Source organism: Myzus persicae, unplaced genomic scaffold, assembly GCF_001856785.1.
Source record: "Myzus persicae strain clone G006 unplaced genomic scaffold, MPER_G0061.0, whole genome shotgun sequence".
Lineage (NCBI taxonomy): Eukaryota > Metazoa > Arthropoda > Insecta > Hemiptera > Aphididae > Myzus > Myzus persicae.
Window position 1 is genome coordinate 9875 of NW_019104369.1, and position 9874 is coordinate 19748.

Here is a 9874-nt window from a genome sequence, read left to right on the forward strand (position 1 = left end):
ACAAATTCATACAAATCACAAGATACTGAATATTGGTGAAGAAAATGTTGAACAATTTTAAATTGGTGGGGCAGGATACATTTGATGAACGTTTAAAATTAAATGTTAAATTGAAAATTTTGTTTTTATCATTACATAATGCACTATCTTATCTATATATTATTTTATAATACCTACAAAATATTAAAAACGCTATATTGACGATGGAAAATGGGTTTAAAATAATTTCTCTACTTTGACTAGGTATCAGGTGTAGGCACTTACTCGTTATTATAATTTATTGTACCTAGCTGAAATTCTCAGCTTCGCCGGTGTTCAGTTTTTTTTTGTGACAAATCATTTTAGTATATATGTACTCTATATATAGGAATATCTCGGTTTGAGTGTATTTCAGTTCACGGACAAATCGGCGTCAATGGACCTAGCTTTGTGAAATAATTCGGCCTAGATGGCAAACCACAAATCTCGGATTGGATTTAACACTTGGTATATTTTTAAACGTGGTTTTAACTATTTACTCTTTTAACTTTTCTAATATCTTTAAAAAGAATCTCTGAGATTTTCGACAAATTCAATTGAATAGTTTTTGAGTATATATAAGCTACACACAATACACATATAGGCATATTACATTTAGCTTAAAGATATGGTTTCTTTAATTGGGGCCATGTCAACGTGATGATTTGATGTATGCTTGTAAATAATCTATACCCGAATACTAATGGTAACCATATATTTATATGTAAAAAAAAATAGTATTATTTTCTACTATTACTATCATAAACTGCAACCAATACAACTATTATTTATAAATAAAAAAACAATTTCCAATATCTATCGCGAATCTCAAATTCCTTGTTTGAGCCCCTGAAAATTTCAAAAAATCCTTTCTTATTTCGCATCTCCATTACAGGAACCACTAATCCAAATTTCAAGTTCGTACCTTTGGTAGTTATTGAGATATAGCAATCAGTGAGTGAGTAAGTGGTAGGTATTTGAAATGTATACGTATATAATTTATAATTATTGTTAAACACGCTATATAGTGTATATTCGTACTTACGCACTTATTTACTCAACGTTAGGACACAGTTTTACACGTGCATTAAAAACATTTAAAAAATATATATTTTTAGAAAAATTGTTGATTTTTAACAACTTAAAGTTATGTAAAAGAAATATTTTCAAAAACGTAAGTGTTTCTGAAACAATGACTGTCTTGCTTGAAATGTATCACCCTTTAACCCTAAATGTGATATTTATCATTAAAATGATTGGAATTAAACAAACAAACAATATTAAATTAATAATTAACAATTTCAGGCATTTATGAGGAAGTTTTAATCGTCTTAGATTAGATTTACAAATAGTTGGGTGGGATTACATTTAGTAAAGATCAATAAAAAATATATTTTGAAATACCTACAGTTTACTTTATATTATATTAATTTACTGTTTTTAGTATAGTTAACGATCTACTAGACACATAATAATATTTTGATTGCGAATTTGAATACAATTCAAATCATTAATTAAAGATAATTGTAGAAATAAAACGTATACAACACGGTTTAATGGTAGAATACGTACAATATTTGTAAAGATCTCTAAAATAGTTTCGTTTCGTTTTGAACCATTATTACTATAAGTAAGTACTTCCTTTTATGTGTTATAGAAAAAATTGAAAATCCATGCGGAGTTTTCTTAGAAATTTACAAACCATTTTTTTGCAATAAATAAACCAAATTAATAACTATTAAACAAAATAATAAACGAATTATTTTTATTGGGAACTTGCAGCAGTTCCTTATCGAGAAACGAATGGGCGATAAATGAACGATTCGTGTTGACTTAATTATAATTCATCGTCAATCAATGTTTTATTTGTTGATATTTTGATGATGTTGTCAACACTAATAAGAGTATAACATTATTATATTATATTTTTGTCTATATAGAATTGTGATTCTATTCATCACATCCGGGTAGTCACCACTGCAGCTACAGAGTACCTAATACCTATATACGTCATAATACCTGTAACCTGTTTACCTATATGGTAAGTCTGTCACGACAGGTAGTTGTGGACGACGGTCTCGGGGCCCGAGTCCAGTCCCAACTCATTGAGGTCGTCGTTTTCTTCTTCAACACCACGTGATTTCATGTATTAAACATTATGCCCTATCATAAGCATAGCACATACTAAATTGTAAATTACTTACAAAACAGCTGACAGTCGAATTACTTTTTGCGGAGGAGGTTTAATTTTTTATTTTAAAGTTTGAATTAATAAAATAATAAATGTATTGCAGACAACGATGACCCACAATTTCATTTTGAACATTTGTGTTCCTTTTTCCGTGAACATCGGCACGTACCCACATTATATATTATAACAACGCTAGCATACCATATAGGAAAATATGTCTTGTTTTATTTATTTTTCCCTGATCGAGGGATGAGCTATGTGGACATATTCTAAGGGACAGAGTCTCGGATCTCCGACTACGCGGGAACATAAATCAATATAGAAGTTCAGTGTTTCTTACTGCAGCAATAGACAACAATACAAGATTATGCAATTTTCGTAGGTATACCAATACCCGAGAGACCGCCAGTAAATAAAAAAAAAATATGTTATTCGCTTGCGCGCATCGCAAAACAGTGTAGTATAGTTTAATTACCTCGGTACACTCTAGACAAAAGCCAAAACCGTTAGAGTCTGCAAAGTTTTAATTCAGAGTCGTATTCAAAACCTTTGTGCTGTGAAAAACAAAAAACAAAAAAAAAAACCATAGCAACGTGATTTATTAAAGAAGCTCATTTTGTAACATAACCCCCCCCCCACCATTAGTAAAGAGAACATTTGAATCTTGAACGAAGTAACCTACGTGTACAGGTTTCCTGAAACCCTATACAGAGTTCTGGTCGAAGGGGCATTCTTCAAATTATATTAAAAACAAAAAAACTTACTTAACGTTCATTATTGAAACGCACTTACGCTATATCATAAATCGTTACTAATTAGTAATATAAAGTTCAGATGCATATAATGAACAAAAAAAAAATAAAAACAACAATAAAGAACAAATGTTTCAAGTCGAGGTATATATAAAAGGATTATTTTTTTATTTTTGACTCTCAAAAACGAAAGCTCATCATAACTTATTAGTTGTTTCTATCAATATATTCTGCCATTAAAAAAGTGTTACAATTTAAAATAGCTTATAATTTGTAAAAAAGAACTACAAATTAATTTAATTACGAAAAACAGGGTGTATCAAATACATTTTATAATTCGAAATTATCTACAAACATGTATTTTATTATTAGGATTATAGGTAACAACTTTTTTCTAATTATTAAAAAATTTAAAAAGCTAGAGTAGTTAAAATGGACGAATAATCGCTGTTTTTAACAATATTTAAGTAGGTACATTTTATACTTAAAATGTCCTCAATATTTATTTGATTCGATTTATTATTTTTATTTATTAACCCCATTAAAAGGGGTGACATTCTGATATTTTTATACTTCTATTTTTACAAAGAGAAGACATAAACAAACACTAATGTTTATTAAACATCAAAATATAGACAAAGAATTTTGTAATATTGTGTTAGTTTTTACAAAAACTAAGGTAATTAAAAACAGGTAATTCTTGTTACCTTAAATTATTTTTTATTTTATCTAGCATTTCACAAGCGAATTAGGACAAAACACTAAAACAAAATAGTGTTGAAAAAATAAAACAGATAATTGTTAAAATGTTATACATTTCTTCTTCTAGTAATATGTCAATTTTGTAATTAAAAAAAACTTTTATACTAAAGTTGTTCAGAAAAACGAATTTGTGGATAAAAACTGGCAATGGAAATTAAAAAAAGTAAGTTGTATTGCACGTGCAAGTATCAAAACTCAAAAGAATTAAAAATATGCAGTTTTCTCAAAATATAGATTTATATAATAATTGTATTATTAATTTTCATAATATTGAAGTTTTATCAAGAAATTAAAAAATACTATGTTTAAATGAAAACGATGACTGAAGCCACATTGACGTTTCCGACTTAATTAAATTACGAGCTACCTCCACTTTGACTTATAAAATAAATTATTAAGGGTAATTCACCATCCACTGCGTTTTTCTGCAACTAAAAGGGTACTGATTATTATTCAATTAAACTTGATACAGCTACTCAAATTATTTAATTAGTTATGTAATATAAATTATAATTTTTGTCAATCAGCACAATTTATTATAAAAACTTAATAATAAATTATAATCATTTTAAAATAGATATACTCGATGTCAGCAGAGAAAGTAGATATATCACCCTTTATAATAATAGATTATAGAAATTGTATTTTTAAGTATAATATATAATACCAGAACCAGATCCACCGAGGTTATTTTGGTGTGAATTAATCACTATATAACTTGAAATATACGTCGTTTTAATTTAATTTAATGTAAAAAAAAGTTTCAATCCGTTATTACAATAGCTGTTGATACCACCTAATGAATGCACTATGAAGAAATTTCGATTTCAGCTTACCTAGTTTGTAATAGATATTTACTTATAAGTTATTGCTCATTACACTAAAATATTGTATAACACAATATTTTAAAATGAAAACTCCACAAAATGATTAAAACTGAGAACGCGAAATACAATTACTACATCTACTTTAAAGGATTAAACCTCCGTAAATGTCTTATGGACTCAGGAGTTGGGTACAAGTTTTCTTCATATTCCATCAAATGACTTAGTTTATCAGTGATAAATGGTTTCTTTTGATAAAGTATATTTGTCACTGTACCTACCTTATTAACTATTTTGAACCAGGATGCTAATAATAATATGGTTTATAAAGATTAACTTCACTAGAGGCTTTACTTTAATCTCTTTACTCCAATATTCTCTGGATGAGCTATGATTTTTATAAATTAAATTGATAAGATTATAGTGGTTCGTTTGTTTCGTATTTAATTACCGACAGGCCTCGAGTATCACATTTGAATAGTTATATCAAACAGATCTAAGTAAAAATGTTGAATAATATTAATAGTATTTGTTATGAATTGTTATGTTTGTCTTAAAACTGTTTTAGTTTATGTTATTATTACAATAAATCAATGAATATTAAAGATTGATTTCCTGTTATTGGAATACACACGGAAAATATCACTATCATAAAAATACAATTTAACCTTATACCTACAAATATTTATAAAAAGATAACATAAAGAATACACAAATAAAAATTATCAACCAATTAAATGCATATTTCATAAAGAGTTAGTGATGAAGATAATATAAATTAATTTAACCAAAACAGTTAAAAAAAATCTATTTAGATTATTCATGTCGTTGTAGTATTAATTTATTTTTGTTGAATATTGTGTTTGAGTGCAAATATATTACCAACCACTTAGGATTATTTCAATAATATTTCACAATTCACAAAACGCATGAAAATAGATCAGTTGCTGATTAAAAATGCACAGTTTATTTTAATAGTAATAATATATTATGTCATCAGCAACAAAATACTATTGAAAGTATAATATATATGGTAGTTCAGGCTGATAAATATTTGTATTATATAATTAAATTTTTTGTATTTTTTAAACGTACTTGACTTTATTTTTACATTATTGGTACAATAAATGCATCCCTTTATAATTGACGTTAAACATCAAGTTAAATTTATTGTATGTAAACATTTAACACTATGTGGTTTAAGTATTTAGTTACCTATGTGTTTACATTAGGTAGGTACTTTAGTTTATCCCCATACATTAAGAACCATTGTTGTAGTAACCATTTATATATTTTATGTATAGAATGTGTACCAATTTTATAGAAACCTCTTTACATAATACTTACATTGCATTATGCAAAAGGTTTTTCAACCAATAAGTCATATTTTTCACCATTTTTTCACCATATTTTTTTAAATTTAACGATTCTATACATGAACTATTTGGAACTATCCGAGTAAAAAATTACTTAAATTCAAAGACTTTAAGGAAACACTAAATTCGGAATTTCGAACTTTGAAAAATGATCTTCATATAATTAGTATGTATTATATTTTAAGAAATAACAAATTATTTAGTTTCTTAATTTTAACACACATAATAACTTTTATAGATCGTTCACATTATACGTATTATAGTATTTACGTAACATTTTATCATTTGATATTTTAGCAAGCTATAATATCAATCAATTAAATATAATTATTATAACGTTTATAAAACCAAATTGGTGAATTATTATATACATTTTACATAATATAGTCTAAAATCTGTGGATTCATGGACCCCCATTGGCCTTGTGTAGCTCTCAAATAACGTGTATTATAAATTTATAACTCATAGACCAATGTATTTGAAATACATAGATAGTATAGGGACATTTTAAAATTAAATATTGATTTTTTAAACACTTTTCAAAGTGTAAAATAACTGATAAAATACTAGCATTTTACCAGACAAATAATAAAATTAAAATTAAAATATTACAATAAAAACTTAACATTATCATATTGATATTATGCTCAAATAAGTTAGGAATACAAATTTTAAGTTTTCCGACAATCAAGTAAAAAAAATAAATAAAAATAAAAATAAATTAGGTAGACTAACATTTTAAAATAATCAGAGTTTCTTAAAATATTAAATAAAATAAATAAATACTCGGATGAGTCAAACTACAAAAAAAAAATTACTCAACTTTAAAAGAAACCAACATTTTTTTACCGAATAAGACAGGATACTAGGATAGTTAGTATTAAATAAATCAAAATTTTTCAACTGAGTAAAGAACCAAACAATCCATCCAAAGTATCAATCATTATAACCTCGCAATGTATTATAATCAAATACATACAATTTTTTAGTAGACGTTAAGTCAAATCAAGTATGTGTGAAATGTGAATAAATCTTTGTCAAGTATTATCATCTTTTTTTAAAAAATTATTTAGTACTCATTATTATAATTATTACACAATAATTGCGCTTAAGACTTGCTAAAATGAAACATTAATAAGCTACTTTTTAAATTTTTTTCTTTATGTATTATTTGAAAAATACTTAGTAGTTATTACAACATGTTTCCAAATTAAATTGTTTTCTTGTCTTGTTAAACTTTTGTAGTAATTTCGTTCTCTTTATTACATTCTTTGCTCACTCAGAATGTTATTGGTCTTACAATGATATTTAAAAACAACAAATTCAATACCTTTTTTAGTAATCAATTTTTTGTTTTGAAAAAGTTACATAATATAGTAACGTTATGTGTTGAAAACTGAATCCAATTGGAAAGTTGAAGTAGAACAACTATTTTGAATACATTTCAGTATGCGTTCTTTTAAATCGAGCTCCTCTCATAATCGTTTTTCAAATGCTTTGAATATCATTATGTTATTATTTTCAAATTTAATATTAGGACACACCAACATTGCCTAAACCAGGCAGAAGGCAAATCAGAGTGAATATGTCCAACATCGTTACCCATACACCCAGTATTATGGTAGTATCCTGTCGGGTTTTTTTCCGTTACAACCAGAAAAAATCGTTTTATTTTTTTTACTTACATTCTTGTTTTCAAATCAATATACAACCGACTAGAGTTTATTTCGAATCTCCGATACCCTTTGAGCAGTCGGTTTAGTTGCCCCGGTCCATTGGAATGTTGCCAAGTTAAGAATTTTACACTCCAAAGGGATAGCGTTTCACCTGGAAATCCAAACTTCTAAAGCCAAACTGAGAAGCATAGTGCGGGCCAAATGACTTGGCAGGATATTTTGGTATAACTCACACTTCGCATTTTTACACGCCTAAGCAAAACGAAAAGCAATAAATAATTGTTAATCAACCCATGTACTATTAATCTGCCAAATATTATCGTTCATTTGAGACAATGTTGAAAAATCGAGTTCAATTAAAAAAAAATTAACATAGGTAATTATATATTATAATACATGTGTTAAAGGAGGTATAGTTTTCTGTTTTTATAATTTATTTTATTTTGATAATTTACTCGTATGATGTTTCAGATTAATTATTATCATATAATAATATTATGACGAATAATTAATAATGGAACTATTTTAATAGTAATAGTCGTGTATTAATTATAATATCTTTTAATAAAATACTAATGATAATTCGTTTTTAACTGCCAATGATTACCTGCGTATTTCATAGTTAAAAATGAAAATAATTATTATTTTAAACATTTCCCTATGTAACGACTTGTTCGTAACTAAATTCATTACACATTTATATTATCAAATACTTTTTATTATTACCTATAATAATATTATCATCATGAATATTATTGAGTAATACAACGTTATGCCATTCTGTTTATCGGTTTACACACGAAGACTACCGCCAGGGAAAAGTGGCTGAATTTAGTCTGTATACACGGTGCTTCTTTTAACGTGTTTTAAAATCGTTAATAGTTTTGAAATGATGAGTGTTTTGCGTTATTAGAACTCCGTGTAAAAAATATGTCGGGAAGTGAGCGTTGTCGGGGCCAGGGCTAAATGCAGCGGCGAAGCGGCGCTGAAGTTTACACTTTTAATTTTTAAACTCGTACCATGTCGTACCTATATAAGTAGGTGATTATCTTATCAATCATTTGATCAATGAAATAATATGTTTTTAAAAATTATAATAGTAAGTCATGTTTTTTATTTTTATTTTATTTTAAACTCGCTGTTGTTCAATTGAGCTCGACTGTTGTTTAAAACTATTAACTTTGTTACAATTTAAACAATATAGAATAAAACAAGTCTTAACTAAGACGAATTCATATTGCCCATCACTTTAATCTTTAGGTACAACCATTGATCAAATACACAATTAATAATAATAATAATAATAATAATAATATATATTTTATCAGTGGCACAACACATTTTTGAACATTTCGATTTCTATAAATAAAAGACCTTGGGAAAATATTCTGCTTTTTTATATGAATTAAATTTAGTATGTTCGGAATAAGTATGGTTTTATCGAAGTTAAAAAGTTAAAAATTATAATCGTAAAAAAAATGTTTTCAAAAACACCAAACAAAATACTGTTAACTGATAACAAAAATCACTCTACGGTGTATACAATTTTATATCACGTATGTGAAAATGTAGTATGTACAGTATCAGCAACCCCAACGAACATCGGGCGACTATAATATGATACACATTGCAGGAACAGATTATATACGTTGACCGGATCTCTTTCTACGTTGTCCCTATTTTGGCCTGTACAAACACCGGATTAAACCCCGTCCAACGTGATCGCCCTTTCGAAAGCGCGTATATATTTGCACAACAGTCAAACATGTATATGCGGGGTGGTGGACCCTGCAGACGAGGGACGCCGAACGGCTTTATGCTATATACAACATGTGTGTATGTGTGTGTGTGTGTGTGTGTGTGTGTGTGTAGCTATTTACCAGCTATCATGCAGTGCATAGTTCTAATAACTTCTATAAAATGTATTATTATTATAAAATATTATGATACATACCGAGCAAATTGCTCTAGCAATATAGTGAGGTCGAGTTTATTGTAGGTATAAGTATGGTTTGTTCCAATCACTTTAGACGTTTTACAACTTACAAGACGTGTTTCAAAGATACTATTACTATAAATACATTTTCTATAATATTTTTATACGGTATTTTCAACTCAAAAAAGTTACCAATATTATTAGAGATACCTAATCGCTGAATGCGTATGATGCCAAACTTGGCGCTTTGTATTATTACATTTTATGTCATCAACAATATTATTTGTGGGGGACGGAGTGGCCGAGTGGATAACGTGTCGGTTGCAACACGCACCGTCG